This window comes from Mustela nigripes, chromosome 13 (genome assembly GCF_022355385.1).
Source record: "Mustela nigripes isolate SB6536 chromosome 13, MUSNIG.SB6536, whole genome shotgun sequence".
Taxonomy (NCBI): domain Eukaryota; kingdom Metazoa; phylum Chordata; class Mammalia; order Carnivora; family Mustelidae; genus Mustela; species Mustela nigripes.
In genome coordinates this window covers 137,940,842-137,959,752 of record NC_081569.1, presented here as the reverse complement: position 1 = coordinate 137,959,752, position 18,911 = coordinate 137,940,842, and positions in this window count along the sequence as shown.

The window sequence follows — 18,911 nt, the reverse complement described above, 5'->3', positions numbered from 1 at the left end:
AATCTTCGAGTATTTTTTTTTCTTATAATTGACTTATAGTTTCATACCATTATTGTTAGAAAATATGCCTGATATGATTTTGGTGTTCTTAAATTTATTAAGACTTGTTTTGTGGCCTGACATGTGATCTATCCTGGAGAATGTTCCATGTGAACTTGAGAAGAATATGTATTCTGTTGCTTTTGAATGGAATGTTCTATCTATATCTGGTAAGTCCATCTGGTCTAATGTGTCATTTAAAACTGATGTTTCTCATCCATTTTCTGTCTGGATGATCTTTTCATTGGAGGAAGTAGAATGTTAAAGTTCCCTATTATTATTGTATTGCTGTCGATTTTCCCCTTTGGATCTGTTAATATTTGCTTTATATATTTAGGTGTTCCTATGTTGGCTGCATAAATATTTCCAAATGTTATATCTTCTTGTTGGATTGACCCCTGTAGCTTTATGTAATAGCCTTCTTTGCCTTTCATTACAGTCTTTCTTTTAAAGTCTATTTTATCTGACACTCTGACTTTTTTTTTTTTCCACTTCCATTTACATGGTATATGTTTTTCTATTGCTTCACTTCCACTCTGTATATGTCTCCGGATCTAAAGTGTGTCTCTTATAGGAAAACATATAGATGGCCTTTGTTTTTGTTTTTGTTTAATCCATCCACCCTTTGTCTTTAATTGGAAAATTTAGTCCATTTACATTTAGAGTAATTACTAACCTTTTATCAGATATATTATTTGCAAATATCTTCTCCCAGTCCATAGGCTGCCTTTTAATTTTGTTGATAGTTTCCCTTGCTGTGCAGAAGCTTTTTATCTTGATGAGGTCCCAATAGTTCATTTTTGCTTTTGCTTCTCTTTGCCCAGGTGACATGTCTAGTAAGAAATCACAGTGGGCCAGGTCAAAGAGATTTCTGCCTGTGTTCTCCAGAAACAAGAAATTGAACTCTATGCATCTACCTAGAATTTAAATTTTAAAAAAAGATATAAAAAGAAAAAACATAATCCCTGACAAGTATATGTTTCTTGCCATTTTGCTAATTGTTTTCTGGAGGATTTATAGTTTTTCATAGTGTTTATTTCATCTTCTCTTGCTCTCTGCCCTCGTGGTTTGATGACTTTCCTGAGCAATATGTTTAGATTTATTATTATCTTTTGTGTATAAGTTTTTTCTTGGTGGTTACAATAAGGCCTATATAGAAAGAATACAACAACTTATTTTTTACCAGTGTATTTCAAATTAATAAAAATATAAAATTAAATGCAATCTAAAACCCTGCATTTTTCCTTTTCTCCCCACACATTTTTGGACTTCACATTTTATTTTATTTTATCTTATATATCCCTTAACTAATTATTGTAGTATAATTCTTTCTAATACTTTTATCTTTTTAAACTTCATACTAGCTTTGTGAGTGCTTAATCTACTACTTTTACTACATATGTGCTTTTACCAGTGAGATTTATACTTCTCATGCTTTCTTATTACTGATTAGTACCCTTTCTTTTAGCTTAAAGAAGTTCCTTGAATACTTCTTGTAAGGCTGGTTTAGTGATGAAGAACTCTTTTAGCCTGACTGGAAAACTCTTACCTCTCCCAGAATTCTGAATGATAACTTTGCCAGGTAAAGTATTCTTGGTTGGGAATACTTTTTTCTTTTCTTTTTTTTTTTTCCTTTCAGAATTTTGAATATATCATACCACCCATTCTGGCCAGCAAAGTTTCTGCTGAAAAATCTGCTGAAGTCTTATGGGAGTTCCCTCCTATGTAACAAGTTGTTTTTCTCTTGCTGCTTCTAGAGATTCTCTCCTTTAACTTTGACAATTCAATGATAATGTGTTCATGTGGGGCATTTTCAGTTCATCTTATTTGGAACTCTCTGTGATTCCTGGACATGGCTGTTTGTTTGCTTCGTCAGATTAGGAAAGTATGCAGCCATTATTTCTTCGAATAAATTTTCTGACCATATCTCTCTCCCTTCACTTTTTGTGAGCCCTATAATGCAAATATATATATATATATATATTTTTTTTTTTTTAAGATTTATTTATTATTTGGTGGGGGAGGGACAGAGGAAGAGAGAGAGGCTCTCAAGAAGACTTCCCCTGAGGGGCGCCTGGGTGGCTCAGTGGATTAAGCCGTTGCCTTCTGCTCAGGTCATGATCTCAGGGTCCTGGGATCGAGTCCCACATCGGGCTCTCTGCTCAACAGGGAGCCTGCTTCCTCCTCTCTCTCTGCCTGCCTCTCTGCCTACTTGTGATCTCTGTCTGTCAAATAAATAAATAAAATCTTTAAAAAAAAAAAAAAAAGAAGAAGAAGAAGACTTCCCCTGAGCATGGAGCCTGATGCAGGGCTCAATCGCACAACACTGAGATCATGACCTGAGCTGAAATCAAGAGTCAGATGCTTAAACCACTGAGCCACCCAGGCATCCCAAATGTTATTACACTTGATTTTGTCCCACAGGACAAAATTAAGCTATCTTCACCTAATGTCATTCTTTTTTTCTTTTCCCTACTCTCTTTGGGAGCATCCCACTCACCTGTCCTCAAGTTCTGATCCCTTCTTCTGCTTCATCTAGCCTGCTGTTGAGCCTTCTAGTGTACTTCTTAGGGCAGTTCTTGTATTTTTCAATTCTGTGACTTCTGTTTGGAACTTTTTTTTTTTTAATATTTTACATCTTTTTGTCAAAGCATTTATTGTGTTCATCCATTCTTTTCCTGAGTTCTTTGGGCATCGTTATGATTATCACTCTGAACTCTCTATCAGGTAAATTATTTATCTCCATTTCCTTAAGATTTTCGTTTATTTCTCTGAAGTTTTATCTTGTTCTTTCATTTGGAACACATTGCTCTGTGTCTTCATTTTGCTTGTGTTGGTTTCTACACATTAGATGCAATAGCCACCTCTCCCACTCTTGAAAGGTTGGCCTTAGATCGAAGGTGAAACTTAACATCCAACTGTGCCCCTATAACTTGGCTGACTTGCAAACTTTTGTGATTATCCAGGTAGCCTATTTTATTCAAGGGTATGCCAAGATTAGTCAGTGTCCAAAGGAGAAACATTTCAATCAGAACCTAGATTTCAAGCTGCTCAAAATCCTGACCCTTTAAAGGCAGCAACTTTTACAGAATGCAAACATGTACAGTCCTATGGAATTGCAAAGAGAAGACCTGCTGACCTCCAGGGCCAGGTGATCTTGAGGTGTTCCCTGGGCAGCAATCCACAACATTGGGGATCCAGCTGAGCATACAAGCTCCATTTGGGGGAAGGTACTGGTGAACTGTAGTGAGGCAGAGGGAGAGCCCAAAGGTGGTGTCCCCTGTCTATGTTCTCTGAAAACCCCTACATAGCCTCTAGATGTTGCCAGAATGGAAGCCTTCCCCAAGAATAGCAAGTAGTTCTCTTTCACAGAAAGGCTGGGGCATTTCAGTGTGCTCTCTTTGCAGTGCCCTGGGGGTGGTAGCCTGCCAAGATCTGTCTCTCTGATTGTGACAGCCCCATGAGACCCAGGAACAAAAGCAGAGTCAGGGGACCAAGGAGTATCCCCTGGAGAGCAGCTATAAAAACCAGGGAGAATACTAGACATAAAAACTGGGCACCAGACATGTATAAGTGCTCCCCTCTGAGAGCTCCCGGTGCTCTGGAGCATGGCAGGGAGAGTGCAAAGACAGGGTCTGCCCTCTGAGTCCATAGGAAAGGTTTACAGTCAACCTTTAGATGTGTGTTTAATTAGAAGTCTGCCCCTCAGGCTGCAGCTCTGATGATAAGTTAATAGGCCTTTCTTACAGAAAGACTGAGCTCTGGAGTCTGGGGCCTCTCACTGTGCCCTGGGGTGGTAGCCATTCAAGAGCTCTTTCTCTGTTGGTTACAGTCCCACAGGACCCAGGAGCATAAGCCCTTTGGGTCACGAGAGTCAGGTGATACAGAGATGTCCCTTGACAGCAGCTGTAAAAATGGAGGCACAAGACCAGGGTATAATCTCCTAGCTGAAAGATACCAGTTGGCAAGCTGGAGCAAGGCAGAGGGACAGCACCGGCCTCCATCCCCTGAAAGCACCTTGGCAGGCTCCTACACCAAACCAGAAGTCTGCCCCTCCGGCCAATGTTCTTGGACAACCACACACAAGCCTCTTTCTCAGAAAGACTTGGGGGGGAGAGGAGGCTCAGTCTGTTTGTGCAGTGCCCTACCAGCACTCGTCTGCTGAGAAGGCTTTTCAGTTGTTACGGCCCCTGGGGTCCAGGAACGCAAGCCTCCGCTGGCCTCTAGAACCAGAGAATTAGGGGATGTTCCCTGCATGGCTGCTGAAAAAAACCAGAGCACCAAGTGTAAAAACTGGATCTTGGATGTGTGTAGAACCTCCCTTTTGGAAGATACTAGCACTCTGGGATGTCGCAGGTGGAGTGTGCAGATGGGTTCTGCTGGAAAAAAAGGAAAAAAAAGAAGGAAAGGGAAAGAAAAACAAGAAAAGAAAAAGAAAAAAAGAAAAGGAAAATACAAAGAAAAAAACCATGGTGCCCTGTGCCTTTTAGCAAAGCAGAGGAAGAGTAAGCAACATGGCGCCCAACAGTTAGAGGGTAAAGATGGCACATTGGGAAGGGGAAAAAAAGATGACATCTGCTGGATTTGGCAGGACAGGAGGAGAACAGGAAGAAGGTGCCCCTCAGCCTCTGACCCAGCAGGGTCCTACCCTCAGATCAATGCTTCAAAATCAGAAAACAAGTCTAATTCACATGAAGTCTAGATGCTTCTCAAAGGGCTGTTTCTTCATAGGATCCTGGGGCGGATGAGTCTTTGTGTAGCGTTCTTGAAGAGGTGTTCCTCAGTTGGCCAGACCCCTGTGGGTCTTGTGGATGTGGGCCCTATTGGTCTTCAAAACCAGATGTTTTAGGAACTCGTCTCTCAGATGCTGGTCTTAAAGTTAGGGTAACCCATGCATTTTCGGTTATGTGTCCTTAGTGACCAGGAAGCATTCCCTTCCCCCCTAATGACCACAGGTCAGCAAATCCACCAAAGAGGCACCAGTTGACTGCATTGCCCCCAGTATTCATGTACAGGCACCATGAAGACAGGCAGGCATGAGTGGGGAGACAGATAATAGAAAAATAACCACCCATTTGTATATTAAATGGGTCTTTATTGAGTTGTTATTCCCTCACCTGTTGAGTTAAAAAAATATTTAGTGGGCACCTCCTATTTGCATGCAGTCTGGAAAATCTGATGTGTGGCTCCAAAAAATCCCCAGTGTGGTGTAGATAGACCTCATTCAGTAGACTACCATCTCTGGCAAACTAGCCAGCAGTGCTGGGATTGGGCTTAAGCCCACCTGGGTGTGGACAAGCCCCGGTTCCAACTCTCCCTCAAGTGAATCCCTGTAACACCTTCGGTGTCAGTTTCCTCCCCTGGAAAATGCAGGGAATGATGCCTTACTCTACAGGGGTCTCGTCAGGGTCATAGGAAGTTGAGTCCCAAGATGTGAGAAAGAGAAAACAGCTTGACTTTACAGTTTTGTGCTTTGTTACTCTGAGCAGATCTGGAGTCAGGGTGACCATCTTTCTCATTCACCTGGAGCTTTCCCAGTTTTAGCACTGAAAGTCCTAAATCTCGGGACTCCGTCTTGGGCAAACTCGGATCGTTGCTCACCCCTCTGGTGTCATCTGAAGTCGCCACAGACATCTTGGAGGATCTCCCTCTCTCCTTTGGGCCTCCAGCTCAGTGGCTTGCAGACCGGCTGCCCTGGGAAAGCTCGAGCAGTGGGACAGCTGGTTGCAGGTTGGGTTCCTGCTCGGGCTTCCCCAGCTGGAGCAGAGGGTTCAGGGCTATCCACTGAGAATAGCTTCTCCTGCTCCACCTTCCCATTCAGAGTCTGTCTGTAAGAAATGGCATTTTGCCTTTTGGGGACACTGCCTGCAGGAGCGGTTTTCACATTTAACCTTTGCCCCATTCTATAAAGGGGGAGAGAGAGGCAGTGGCTTGTATGAAGGAAGGAAGAACGGCTAGAGGAGTGGAAGAATTGAATTTGCATCTGTTCTCCACCCTCCTCTTTGAATTCGCTTTTTGTTTTACTTCGCTTTAATATTATTTGTTGAATAGGTCATAAGTCCTTGGAGTGGTTTTGAGCCATAATGGACAGAAGGGGCAGCTCAGAAACAAGAGTTACCTTCATGAAGGATTCGGGGGCGCACCCTGCAACTGAAGGGGGGCTCCCTCCTGCCGGGTGCCCTCTGCCCTTGTGCGGTTTTCACTTCCTCTGAACTCTGGTCGCTGTTCCCTCCTTGTCTCTTCAGTCCCGGAACGGCAGCAGCTCGCCACTGTCTAGTCCCCGGATGCACCTGAGTCACACTGATGCCTTGAACGCTGCCATCACACAGCAGCTACGCCCTTCATTGACTTCTCCCAGGGGCTGGACGTTCTGTTATCTCCAGCGGACCCCACTCCATTCCCGGGTGAGGGGGCTGTGCAGAAGCAATACGATAAGTAAAAAGGGGACAAGGAAGGAGAAAAGAAGTTACATAAAACCTTCATCTCTGTGGGAATGAGCCAGCGGTTGATGTCACACCTTCTGACGGACTGCTCTGCAATCTTGAAATTCTGCGTAGGAAGAGTTTGCAAAAACTTAGCTGATGTACGTGAGAGAAGGTTAACCTGAAGAAGGCGGGATCCAAGACACACCCCCCATGGTTTTGTGTGCCTAAAGCCATCGCCTGAACTACTGAGCTCTACAGATAGAAGATTGGGTTAAAATGCGCCCATTCATGATGGGTCTTTGCAGAGTTTTTTTCTTCCTTCTTCTTTCCACTTACCAATCGATTGTAAACTTCTAACTTGGAGTATAAATTTTAGAAATGAAAAAAATATATAAATATTTGAATATAAATATTCTTACAAAGGGGAGGGGCGTTCTGAAGGCCAATGAAACTGAAAATAATAGAATTTAGGAATGTGGACAAATGTCCCCTAATCTAATCTTATAATTTTACAAGTAAGGAAAGAGATGCATGGAGGGAAAGGGATTTGCTTGGCCTGATCCACGCAAAAACCACACAGATTCCACACAGCCAGGTGGAAGCAGGAAGTGTCCCAGAAACCAGGTCCCTGGACGCAGGGAGCCCTTTCTCTAACCCAAGCATGCCACAGGTGCTACTCATCTGAGAATTCTTCTTTTTTTCATCCCATATCCCCAGATTACCAAATCTCTTTCCCTAAAACCTTATCAAAAATCTGCACCACCTTGTTTGGAATGCTGAGACTCAGTGGACTGCCCATGTCCCACCTACTTTGCTACTTTTTATTCACCTAGCAATTTCACATTTGGTTCCTTTTGCTCATTGGCTTCAGTTTCCCACAACACCAGAACTCCGTCATCTGGCTGGAGTTGCTCAGTTTTGTTTGCTTCTTTCTTTCCTTTTTTTTTTTTTTTTTAAATATGTATTTATTTTAGAGAGAGACAGAGAGCACACGTGAGCAGGAAGAGGGGTAGAAAGAGAGAGAGAGTCTCAAGCAGACTCCCTACTGAGCACAGAGCCTGATGTCACGACCATGAGATCATGACCTCAGCCGAAATCAAGAGTCAGATGCTTAACCGACTGAATCACCAGGCACCCCAAGAATTGCTCAAAGTTTAACTCGGAGAGCTTGGATAGGATTCTGCAGGCTTCTGCTCCTCCTGCTGCTGCTGCAGCTGCTGCTGAAGGGAATGAGGCTATTGAAAACCAAGATGAGCAGAAGCTGAGCTTGGGGGAACATCCCAGGGTCCCAGGGACACTGGGGAATGAGAAGGGAAGCCATGGCTGATGGCTGATGTATTCCTGGTCTTGTGGCTGAGAGGGGCCGGGAGAATAAAGAGGCTCGGAATAGAAAGAGAGACGAGATGAGTCAGAGAAGGAGAGGGGATGGCAGGGGCAGACGACGCCCACACGGTGACAAATCCCAAGCTTCTCAGGTGGAAAATGTCAACCTAATTTAAGAGCCCATCTCCGCATTCCCTAAAATAAAAGCTGCCCAGGTAATTTGCAGTATTAATATGGATGTAATAATGTGCATTTTGCATTGCAAGAAGCCTGGAATTAGAAAAGAAGATCGTCCAGGCTCCAGCTAGAGGCATGCATTGCCTCCAAGTGCACAACCAGCAGCTGGTTATTACCTGAAGTTGTGGAGCTTAGTTTCTGAGTCTGTAAAATGGAGATGAGACACAGAATTGAGCCTCTCTGTGAAGTGGCACAGAGGAGAATAGAGCCTGCCTCTGAACCCAGAGCCCTAGTGTTCAAATCCCTGTTCCCTCACTTACTGTGTGAATCTGGGCAAGTGGCCTCACAAACCTCCTACCTCATTTCTCATCTGCAAAATGGGAATAACAATGACAGCAATCTCCTAGAGCTGTACGGAAGATGAATTGAGTAATGAGAGCCTTGGAGTGGTACTTAGTGAGTCACGAAAACTCTCAGTGTTGATGGACCTTGTTCTTCTCAATGCATTACTTATCATTAGGGTAAAATGGTAATGGGACCCCTTATATTTGGGAGGTGGGTAGCAAGAATCAAGGGAATTGAGTTTCTACTTGGTCATGTAGTTTGTATTCTAATTTAACGATTTCTTTAAAATAGGAACATGTTTCTAGATTTACATGATCAGAAAAGGAGGGAACAAATCAGTTAGCCTGAGGACATAAATCACTAAATCTTGCCCGCCCCCCTCGCCCCCAGCCTGATCCTCGTCCACCCACAGATGGTTAGAGAGGAACATTCTGGGCACCCAGAACACCAACCAGGGCTCTTCTCAGAAAATGTGAGCTTCAGGGCACCTGGGTGGCTCAGTGGGTTAAGCCTCTGCCTTCCGCTCAGGTTGTTATCCCAGGGTCCTGGGATCAAGCCCTGCTCTCTGCTCAGCAGGGAGCCTGCTTCCACCTCTCTCTCTGCCTGTCGCTCTGCCTACTTGTGATCTCTGTCAAATAAACAAATAAAATCTTAAAAAAAAAAAAAAGAAAATGTGAATTTCTTGTACTGGACACCCACCAAGAATAATAATAATGATGATAATAGGAATACAGAAAATAAAAGCACACACAGCATCCTAAATGTTTGGAGACCTGTGTCAGTAACCATATTCCCTCAAAAGTCTCCTTCCTGACATTTTCATCACGTTCTGAAACTTTCTTGAAACTTCTTCTCAAGCATTCTACCCAGAATTCCTAGCCTTTCTCTTGCCTTCAGTCCTGCTGCCCCCCACCCCTTTCCTGGCTCAGTCCTGCGAGGCTCTCAAGGATTTCTTTACCTTCCTTGACCAGCATACTCCACCATATTCCAATGGCCTCTTCCCTTGTCTTTGTCCTTCACTAAACTTCAAGCTCTTGCAAGGGCAGGGATGGGGTCTTCATCTCTCTGACCCCCACTGGCACAACAGATAGAAGACAGATGGGTGGAGAACAGTCAGATGCATAGTTGAATGATAAAACTGGTTGCCGAGAATCAGTGGTACTCTCAAGCCAAAAGAAGATGAATCAAACCGCCAGTGGATTTCAGCAGACATGTTGAGGTTAAGACAAGAGCTCAACTGCTGAGGGGGTCGAGAGCACGGAGGGGCCAAGTAGTTGAAGATAGTCTAGGTTTTGGATCTAATAATTCTGGGAACCAGCAATTTCCTCTCTGTGGGCACAATGTGTGTGTGATTTGTTTAAGCTGGGATCCTTAAAGGAGCCAGACACTAATAACACATAAAAACAAATTCTGTACCAAACTCTGACAAAGGTATTTGGAAACTCAAGATGTCAAACAAAAATGTGCCTAAAATCCACCAAGAATCCAAGATTCCTTGGCTTACCGAGATTGGCAGTGACCTTATGGCTTACCTGGTGCTGCAGGTATGAAAATTATGCTGCTACATACTTTCTGCAACATAAAGTATGTCCCCAGAGACTATACAAGACTGTATATTTCATGGAGTCAAAATCCCACTGCTATGCTAGCTGTAATATTTGTGCATAACTTCCCATATATATCTCCATGCTTCCCAAATTGCCCATTTATAACCTTTAATGCAAATGCCATTTTTAAAATCAATTCTTTCCTGTGTTAATTTAAAGACTCCAACATATGTCAAGACAATACAGGCAATTTCAACTGAACAGCAGTTGGCAAGAGGCAAGATTTATGCTCCGTTTATATCACATTGAGATATAATACCAGAAAGGGAAAAAAGAGAGAGAGAATGACAAATCCATGGGATTTTAATGGATCATTTTGTCAACAAACAAAACATGGTAATGTGGGGTCAGGCCAAAATTGCAAGCTTAGCCTTGTGCATCTCCACTGAGTACATTCAGGGTACGTTACTGCATATCCAGCTTCTCCTGTGCTCTTTGGGGGGCCGTCTGTTCCTTTACTTCTCATAAAACTTTATTGAGCACCCTCTGAGTGTCAGATTCTGTGCCTGGTGATTGAGATTTTTAAGTGAATGGGACAGCTGTCCATCAGGGATACAGAATCTAACAGAGTGCTCAAGATAACTGGATTCCGGCTGTGATGTCATCACACTTGGAAAGGGATGGCCTGGACAACCCATTTAGCACATAGCCTAGAGCCTAGGGAGTACTCCTAGTAGTTCCTGTGTTAGTTTAAGATGGAGCATGGATGCCAAGGATAAGACCAAAAATTATGGTGGCCCAGGAGACAGACCTTTACTCTCTCCTGTATATGGGGCAGTGGCCTGCAGTAGGGTACCTCGTGGAGTCAGAAACTCAGGTTTCTTCTCCTCTTGCTACTGGCAACATAATGACGGCCATTTCCAAGATGGCCACCCCTGTTCTAGTAGGAGCAAAGGATCAGAGTGTTTCCCAGGAGGGTCATAAGCCACTTTTGTTGCATCTCATTGGCCAGAACGTTATCACATGGCCTTCCATAGTTGCAAGGGATTATGGGAAATATGCTTTTGATATAAGATGCCCTTATGCTAGCCAGAATTCTGCAACAATGGAAGATGGGTCTGGGTACTGGGGGCGATTGCATCCTGCTCTAGGTTTCTTCTACCTTTCATCATGGAATGCCTGGACTGGTTTTGGTTTGGGGGTTTTTCTTTTTCTTTTTCCTTTTCTTTTTTTTTTTTTCTTCCTCATTCTGAACCTTCCTTTGCTCATCCATAAAATGACAGGTCAAGCTAGATGGTTTCAAGGGATGCTCCCACTTTTCAATAAATATAAAGTGAAAGAATGCGTGGATGAAAATAAACGAATATAGTCTTTTGATTTTATGAAGTAGACGAAACGAGCACTACGTTACAGCTTGCTAAAAACACAGACCGCCCATCCATGCCTGTGCACATTAGTTCCTGCACATTTGAATCAAAATTTCTCTGACCCTGCAATCTTTGCAGCATTTTGACTGAAAGTTTCCTGGCTCATTCATTTTTCCTACCACCTTATCACCCTATGTGACAGAGACGTTTTTGTGTTTCTCCGTGTCTTTCTTGAATTTCAAAACTATTCCCATCAAAAGTTGGCATTGCCTTTTTCCAGTGAAGCCCAGCCGAACCCGAGAATAACATAATCAGCAGGTTTCAGAGGAAATTAAAGTCGGATCACTGCCTCCCGCACCCCATCCAGCTGCAATGAGACATGCCTTATCAATGCTTCAGTTTTTAATGTTCAGACATGTTAAGTTAAGCCAGCTTGTGCAAGGAAAGGATTTACCGATTAGTTCCTGATTTGGTCCATAACTGGCAATGGCAATGACTTTTGCAATGTTAGCTAAATTAAAAAAAAAAAAAAAAGAAAGAAAGAAAAAAAAAAAGCTTACAGGTAATTCGTTACCAGATGCTTGAAAAGATATGGGTCCCATCACATAAGAATCATAGTTTAGCTTAATCAATGATGACTTCATCAAGAGTTTTTATTTATAGCTAATGCAAACGTTAAAAAAAAAAAGTGCAGCCATTAATTATTGGTAGGTTTTTTTAAGCCAAAAGTACGAGTTGAATAAACGTACTTTAAGACACTTAAAGCTGAGGCATTCTTTATAAAATGACTAGCTAAAGAGTCCCTTGGGCTGCCTTTTAACTGCTTTCAAAGCTCTAATAGCACTTTTTCCACCAAAGACACACCCCTTGAATCCTCCGAGAGATACAATAGCATAATTGTTCTTTTAGGTTTCAAGGCCTTGACATATCTGTCACGGGAAGAATAGTGAATAATAATACCAGAACTGTTTTATGCAAATTTCACTTGGAGGTTTCAAGCTTTCCCTGAGACGGATCTTGCCCCCTTGTTGACACTCGCATTGTCACATTCGCTTTACATAAGAAAGTGGTTCGAGTTTTCCTTTTGTTAAATAATTCTCATTTTAAAAAAATCTTTAGATAAAGTTAAAAAACAAATACAAAAACAATGAGATGGAAACATCAATTTGGAGTTGTATCAAAGGGAAAAGCAGTATTCCCTGGAATGATTTTTGCCCCCTGTAGGTAATCACTTTGCCGGATGGAATGCTCCCTGAACTTAAACCACGATGGCAGAAAATGGATGTTGAGGCCAAGAACGCAATATAGGCACGTACACACGTTACACCACCCGGCCCCCGGGCCGCATGGACGCATTGGCCAAAGAGCTGAGTTCTGAATTCACAGCTCCTCCAGACGGAGGGCGCTGACGACGATCGTGTCTTTAGAGCAGATGGATAAATACAGTTAATCCGAAGAGCAGCCCATTAGCCTTGGAAGTAGATCACAGGATCAAATAAAACAGTCGTTGCAAAGCCTTCGTGCAGAAACACACCTGTGAGCTTGTCAGCCCCGCCAGCCCTCCAGCGACTCAGATAATCCGTGTGAGGTTATCAAAATATAAATCACAAATAAGGTTCATTTCCTCCAACACAAAGGACAAAAATGGAAGGGAAAAAAAAAAAAGCCCCCTCTGTGTAGAAAGGAGCTGAAATCACCAGCTTTACCGTGGAGAGAAGAAACCATCCCAACCCATCAGTCTGCTGTCCATCCAACCCTCCACGCCTGCGTGCACGCGTTCACCCATCTCGTCGGTCCTGGACACCCCTAAGGGGCTAGAATCACAGCAGGGTTCTGCAAATTCAGACAGACACTGGACACTTTGCCTGGCCTCCAAGACTTGTATAATCTAATGAGAGAGACCATGGATGAACTAGGAGACACGGAATCTATAGTGAGGCCAGCTGTCATGACCTCAAGGGAACCCAGAACTCTCTGAAGACCCCACCCCAACTACCATCATGCCGGGAGGAGGGCCTCAACTTGGGCAAACCTCCATAACGCACATGTGCTCGCTGTGCACAGCCCCGTGAGGGACAACGCTGCAGTCTGGGAGGACCAGGGGAGATTCTGTGTAGACCTCATGGGCACCAGAGCACTCCACAGGTGAAAGTGATGACGACAACGACCAAGGTTCATTGACAACTACTGCATGTCAGACCCTCTGGGCGTGTCATTGCATTGAATCTTCTCAAAAGACCCACACATTCTCCCCATTTTACAGATGAGAAAATGGAGGCTCAGAAAGTGACCGTTCCACACCACACAGCTGGGAAGTGCCTGAGCTGGGTCTTGATGCTGGGTTGGACCCCTTCAGGGATGCTGGACCCAGGCCCCCGATGCTGGCACAGCCCTCTCTATAATGAGGAGAGATCATGAACAGAAGGGTAGCTGCTTGAAAACATGTCCTTAAATCTGTCGCAGTCCCCTCCTATCCCATGGAGGTACAGGCGTCTGAGTCCCCCCCAACATCAGCATGGTGGGAAGAAGGGTTTTGCAGACGGAATTCCGGGTGCCTGGAGCAACACAGATCTCGCCCCACTCCCTCCTGGAGACTTCGCCGTCTCCCACTCTCCTCCGCTGAATCTCAAGGCCAAGGCTATAGGATCCCGGTCAGACTCCACAAGGACGAAAGAAGGGACGGGGACCTGAAGCAGCAGTGGTCTGGAGGGCAGTGGAGCGCAGTGCGAAGACGGTGATTTTCTCTTTAGAGAGACCACAGCTCTGTGTCCAAACGGCAGCTACTTGTGTCTACCTTTCCCTGGCTGTGTGACATTGGGTCTGCACACGAACCTCTCTGAGCCGCAGTCTCCTTATCTGTAAAGTGGGGAGTAATCACTGCTGGGACACGACCTAATGCAGGTTGAGCGTCTGGTCCGGCATATAGCAGGCTCTTATTCCCAGTTGCCAAGTATTTCACCCTAATGCCCATGCTGAATATCCAACATTGAACTCTGTACAACAACGGAGGCTAACATCCCCTTTTATCCTCACCTGGATGGGAGGAAACCACTTTCAAGCCCGGAAGAGGAGCGACCTGCAAGCCAGGCATCAATTTAACGTCTCCCCTGGGGGACTAGGAGGCTTAATGTTTATAAAGTACTTTGAGATCCTGAAAGCAAAGACTTTATACAAATGCGAGATAATCATGATAATTAAACCACTGTTATTGAATATAGGGAGGCGTTATTGTTCCCTCATCCTGCGGTGAGCAAACCCCTGGCGGACTCTTTAGCATGCTGAAGAGATAATTTGCTAAATCATATACCGTTGCCCTGAAAGTCTCACCCACCTACAGACGCGGACAAGTTCATAATCAACAATAATGCTAATAGCAGGTCTCCATCAGCATCGCACTTCCCAGTTTGCAAAGCACCAACAGATAGCGTCTCCCACTCTGTATCCGCGGGACCGGGACCGAGCGGGGCAGAGATGGGAAATCATGCCTGGTCGACACCCGGGCAACTTGGGGACTGATCTAAGGGTTCCATTGCTTTTAGAAAATCTTGAATCTGGAAAACATGGCGTTTAGCCTGACACCCACATTCCGTAAATGGGAGCACTGAGGTTCACAGAGGGAAGCGACAGGAGACAGGGTTCACGCCAGCCCCCAGGACACTGCTGTGCCCATTGGAATCACGTGTCCCGTCTCCTGGGACATGGTTTGACCAAAGGCTGGGTATCAGTCCCACTTGCTTGGCCAGGGGTTTGCTTGGACTCTCCATCCAAAAATATTGTTGTATTTTAAAATACTGTTTTGATTATTATCCAGGTGTTTTCAAGGCCAACAGAGGAGGAGACAACCATCATTGAAAAAGCTTGTTTTACTCACAGATCAAGAGAGGAGGGGCACACCAGGCCATGGCGTTGCGGGGAAAGATCCAGGGTCTCTCTGAAGGCTGGGGATTGAGGAGACAGGAGCAAAAGCCTTGGCGGTGCTTTCCCATGATGGAAGCATGAGGCTGGTGGACCAGGTTACAGACTGGCTAGCTGGCAGAATTTCAGTAGGCTCTGGGGCTTAGGGGCTGTCCTTAGGTGTCTGGCACCTGGCCCTGGGATGGTCAGGGCAGATGGATAGTAGCCTGGTCTCTGCAAGCCTGACAGAGGAGGCGATCTGAGGTCTGGGTTTGCATATAAAAGGCAAGTCCTGTGGGCAGTTGTTTGCCCTCCCTAAAAAGCAACTCACCCAGTGAGGGGCCATCCCTGGGGGGCAGCGGGACAGCAAGTGCCCAGGATATCGAAGCCGCAAACATAAAGAACACGAGGTTGTAGTTCGGACAGGCTAGGCAGGACCTGAGAGGCCATGGGATCAGTTACACCCATTGCACAGATGAGACGTCTTAGGTCAGACCAGGAAAAGAACCCGACCAGAGCTTTGTTGCCCACCAGTGGTGATCAAGGAGACCTTTTAGAAATAAATCTCACCGGGTCTTATGCTGAATCCCCTTAGCATAGTCCTACTGTTTAGAATATAATCTCCAAGCACCTTAATTTGGGGACCGCAGTCCCCCCAGCTCTGGCCTCCCCAGCCTCATCTCCACTCATCTCTAGTCTCATGCTGGATGCTCTAGAGGTCTGTAACAATGGCTAGTCCTCTCCTGCCCTGGCTTTGCCCTTATAAACCTTTGCCTCTACTTACCTCTAGCTGCTTAGATTCCCCCCCGCCCCCAGCACTCTCCTGCCAGGAGGTTGTCTGGGGAGATCCCTGGAGACTGATTTTCCAGAGATTCAAATCGGAGCTTCCTTGCTCCCAGCAGCTTCGGCTGAAACCCCATGGTGGAACCATGGTCTTGACCGTGGGCTCCAGGCTCCCTGTGCAGCTCTACGCCAAAAACCTCCCGACCCTTTTGTTTGAAGGTCCCTATCCTCCACCGGGTGGCCAGTGGCTGGCAGGCAGGAACCGCGTTCCACAGTTCCAGCAACCCCCAGCATCAAGCACAGTGTGGGCAGTACCGAGCAGTTCTTAAGGATTGAACCGAAATCCCAGGTTAGCATGGAGGGCTCTGAGTCCAGTGTTCCTTTCTATACATCCACACCGGGAAGTCATCCCTCAATTTCTGTAAGAGCAGAAAGGAATACTCATCGGGCATTGCTTTTTCTCAGCTATATATTTTCGACCTGTGTTACAGCTGTACTTTGTGCTGGGTTTATTTTGTATTTTGTTCCTTTGTCAGAGTCAGCTGGATTTTCCAAGAGAAAGAGTATCTGCATTTCCGAATCATGGGCTCTGAATGGGACTCCCCTCACTTCCGTATACCTGCATGTGTACACCCGGAGCTTGTTTGCCTGGGTGCTCTTCTTCTCCTGCTGATGCAGAATCTGCAAATAGATATCTTCTTCCAAAACATACCTCTCCACAAAGCCAACCCACTGACTCAAGCTCATTATCTTAAGACACCTCTATGGCCAAAGGTTATGCTTTTCGGAGCTATATTAATCTCTTTGTCTAAACAGCACAGGCTTAATTGGTTTAGATCAGAGTTGTACTGTTTTGAGTAAAAGGGTGTGATTAATGTGAGCTAAAGATGGTTGGACGGGCACAGACTAATTCAGTAGCACACACAAACCTATTATCATCGGAACCGTGAGAGCTCTAGGGAAACCTGCCCCAGAGAGCAAGTTTTTTTCCTCAAGAAAAAACACAGAAACCCGAGCAGGGCTCTGGAGACCCCAGGAGAAGGCAGGGTAGTGCAGGCATCTTTCCTAGCCTCCTCAAATAATCAGGTAGTCCAGCCCGTGTCCAGGGCTACGGAGAGAGGGTCGCTGCTTCAGAAGAACTTGAATTCCTTTGGTGCCCCATACAGGACACTAAGGTGTTGCCCCACCTGGAATATGGTTGGATAATTTCCTGGCCGGGTGACTGGCTCTCTTCCCCTTGGCCCTCAAATCCACCGGCCAGCCCTCCTCATCCTGCTGTGACCCCCCCCCATAGGCTAATCTCTGCAGATTGCCTCACTGGGCCCCCTGGTCCTGCAGAGGAGGGAGGAGGGAGAGAAGAAGGAGCTCAGTGTATTTATTTCCTGGGGTGCTCCCAGGTCAGCTCTGAACCATAGACCTTCCCTGGCAGTGCTCTGGGTCTGGACAAGCACACCTTCTCCTTGCCCTGCAGACTAAGACAGAGGCAGCCCCAATATCTAGTCCCAGCTACTGCTAGATTCTTCTAGCTTATTATACACCAGCTTTGTTCTAAAGGTTTTATATACATTATTATTTATTATTTATTTATTTATTTTTAGCCCTTAAAAACCCTGCCAGGGAGGCGTTGCTCATCTCCGTTTATAGAGGAGGAAACTTGAGTCACAGAGAGGTTAAGCAACCTGCCCCAGGCCACAGGTGTACTAGTGGCGGGAGTGGGGATGTACACTGAAGCTGCCGCTCACCAGCGCCTCCTCCTGGCACTGGGGCGTGGATGCAGGGGAGGGAGCGCGGGAGGGCAGCCCAGGAACTAGTGCAAAAAAAGAGCTGGAGTTTTAGGGCGACATCAGGAAACAGAAATGACCAGTGTGCTGGGGGGAGGGGCAGAAATAGCTGCCCCGGGACTGGGCTGGTGGCATTGTGGCTCCGAATGTCACCCTCTGTGTCCGCATGTCCTAGTTCAACTGGGATTCGCACTCGGAGCCCACATCTCAGTGTGGTGGACGATGGGCAAAGCCCTGGGGCTAGGTGGGGGAGGGGTTGTGCACACCCCACAGGAGTCACAGTCCCATGGTCTTGGTGCAAGGGAGGGCGCACGGAGGACCCAGTGAACACAGGACGATGGGAACAGAGGTAACAGGGTCTGCGGCCGGCTGGGCAGAGATCAGGGCGAAGCAAGTCAGGTCCCCGCTTCTGATGCAGAACTTTTTATCACGGCATCAAAATCCTCTGTCAGTAAGATAAATATAATTTAAATGCAAAAATTTTTTAATTCAAAATTAATACAAAAAAGTCCATGGTCAACAAAAGGTCAAACTCTGACTTGATCTTCCCTACAAGATGGGTCCCCCTGGTTTTTCCTTTTGCCTCTGGCTGAGAGAGAGCTCAGCACGTAGGATCCCGTACTTATTTAAAATTTTTCTCTTTTGCTCCTTCTGGATTTGGGCGGGGGGCATTAGTTTTGATTTTTTTTTTTAATTGTGCATTAAATGGTATTTATCTTGATGACTGGGTTTTTTTGTCACCTTCTTGAATTTTGCACCTGGGACAAATGCCTTGCCCTAGTCCCAGTCTCTGTGCTCTCTGGGGCATGGATCATGAACTTTCTCCTATGGGCTATGGGCGGTCCCAGGGGAAAAGTCAAAAGAATCTGCCCTGTAAAGTGACTGCTTTATCTGCAGAGCAGAGAACTGGCCTGGGAAGGTCAGGATGGGAGAGGAGAAGGGCAAACTGGATAAAAATGCACACTTGTTCCTGAAACAGTCCTACGGGCTCTGCACGGAGAGTCTGGGAGTCAGAGAAGTCCCCTGACGTGGATTTGGAGCCCTTTTTTTGTGCATGAACACAGACTGTTCCTTCGGTTCTTGGCCTCTTTCCTCGTCCAAATTGTGACCAGATGCATGTTAAATTAGGATTAATGGAGCTCCTTTGTGGTGCATTGAATTTGAGCTGTGCACAGTAATAGTTTTCGAACACATCATCCAACCTTTCTAAGAGGTTAAAAATTATATACT